General features: G+C 43.0%; 1 protein-coding gene across 1 annotated transcript in view; it reads left to right on the top strand.

Annotated features, from left to right (window-relative positions):
• Positions 1-2,442, top strand: part of T265_03671 (hypothetical protein) — a gene marked incomplete at both ends in the record, with an annotated part of 55,060 nt that overhangs the window by 31,395 nt on the left and 21,223 nt on the right. The window lies entirely within an intron of this gene.

Here is a 2,442-nt window from a genome sequence, read left to right as displayed (position 1 = left end):
CGCTTCAACTGAATGTGCTTTACAAAGACTCTTCATGTTTCACTTTGTAAACCATTTGAAATTTCGCAAAACGTTGTTTTCTAGACGTAACATGCGGGTCATAAGGTTGGTCGAAATTCTTCGGCGGACCACGACCAGTTTCGCTCTTCTTGAGGCGCCCCAGATATGTGAATTGCTCAGGTTCTACTTGGAAACCAATTGGACGGGATTCAACAACTAGTCTCATTTGCACACCAATCTGGTTCTCGCCAACCTTGTGAATACCAGCTGAATCATGAAGCCGCCTGGCGCGGCACATCTCGTTCAAGCAGGTCAAAATAAACGGGACATTCGGCTGCATTCGACTGAGTCTCCTGTCAAAACCAAATTCGTGTCGAATTCTGTCGAAACTGGGTTCAAGCAGAACATAAAGTTGACGGAAACTCGAGGACTACGGCAACCTGATGAGACCCAAAAAATGGCGAAACCAGTCGTGCGCTGTCAAAAAATTTTCAGCACATCAGTCACATCTATAAAGCAATGTATTACACTCGTTGTGGTCGCTTCGATCTTACTCTGTAAGGCACCACAGTCTTGAATGATTGGTGAGCACGGTTGAGTGTTCCAAACCGATCAGCTACCGTCATTTCGTGTTTCAGTATCGTCGCAAGTGACTTGAATCGCGCCTCTTCGTAGATTCAGTGATATCGTTTAGCATCTGCGACATCTAAGCAGGTAATTACCAGGAATAAGTCTCTCCCCATCATCACGCTCTTGAAACGACAACTCCTGATTGCTACGTCTACGTTCGTTAGCTTTCACCGCAGCAAACAATCAGCGTATATCTTTTGCACTTTGGGCAACGAGGGCTCCTCCGAATTCCCTCCTCCTAGAAGGGGTCGATTCACAGTATTCCCGAATACGGATAAAAATAGCATTTATCTTACGACTTGCTGACTCCTTCACCTTGGGAAATATCACATTACTGCAGTTGATCTTGTGAAACAGTTTGAACAGTTTGAACAGTTAGTGAATATACACTCATTTGCAAACAAATTTGGTTCTNAGCTGTGTGAAGTAAATCACTTCTGGAGTCGGTGATCCATCTTGGAGATGGTTGTTCTGAAGGAGGCTAGATATATAGCCAAAAATTCAATTTTGATGTGTTGTTTTTCATATGAGCGGCAACCAATCAGTTTAGAAGTTGGCGAAATGCTGGGTTAATAAAAGAAACTACCCGATGAATTTATTGCAGTCAGTGAACGCTAATTGGTACCTTGAAAAGGCCTGATTTCAAACCATACCATACTCGCAATTATTACTAAATCAGTGGCGAGCCCTCGGTGCTACAGGACAGGGTGGCTTCTAATGTGACTAAGGAATGAGAATACCAGACGGATGAATGTTTAAAATCTGATTCTGTTGATGACTGAACATACACAAGAAACTGGCTGGTAGGCCAATCCGAACTCCACCCTAATGTGGCATAACTGACCCGTTGGGGAGGTTGTATTGATCGATATCCACAAGCCAACAGAAAGATCTACGTAGAATTTGGTGGCGAAGTTTCATCAGCCAACACGTGAGCATAACTCAACCCCATGATTGGCTTACACACGGCACTTATGGCCGATTCTCTAAAACGAATTGCGACAGTGCTATGTTTGTCCTGGTTAGGTACACTGTATGGATTAGACTACTTACATGGTTGCTGAAAATCTCCTGATAGCCCACGACCACTTTTGTCTTTCTTGAGGCTCATCAACTAGGCGAATTACCCAAGTTTCCGACAACATTAGACCAAAATTGTACGAAATTCACCAAAAACATTCACACCAACTGGTTTTGATGGGAGACTCATCTGGAACCCAGCTGAATCTCTTGTTTCTAATGATCTAGAGCAACTGAATGCGCTTTGCCAGGCCGCCTTAAGAAGGGCGAAAACCAATTGTGGGTTGTTGAAGATGTCGCAGCATATTTTCTAGAAGGTCGATGCAAATGAAGCACGGAGTGGCCTCGATGAAGCGCATTCAATTGTGGGAACATCATAAATGAAAGGCTGAGGTGGAATTCGGATGAGTCTCTTGAGAAAACCGAATTGGTTTGCAAATGTGTGTGTTTGGTGAGTTGTATATCGTATTTACTGCTGAAATCTAATGGTTATTCTTTCGATTATTCCGGCTATCGTGTCATCCTCTCTGAAAACGAATTAATATGCGTCGATGGACAATGCACGGATTCTGTCCAAATAAAAGGATCAGTGGCGGAATATTCATATAAGCCTGGCTGGTTTCAATTTCACGGTTAATGAAGCGACTGAATGCACTTGTGAGTGCAAGCGTGACAAGAATATCGGTGATTATTATACACACACCCAATGATATTTAAGGCTGTATATACCACCAGCGATGCATATATTAGTGGCTAAATAGATATGCATATGGATAGGCAGATAGATAAATA

Source organism: Opisthorchis viverrini (genome assembly GCF_000715545.1).
Source record: "Opisthorchis viverrini unplaced genomic scaffold opera_v5_53, whole genome shotgun sequence".
In the NCBI taxonomy this organism is placed as follows: Eukaryota; Metazoa; Platyhelminthes; class Trematoda; order Opisthorchiida; family Opisthorchiidae; genus Opisthorchis; species Opisthorchis viverrini.
Note: the sequence above shows the minus strand (reverse complement) of the source record. Positions and strands in the feature narration are given on the sequence as shown.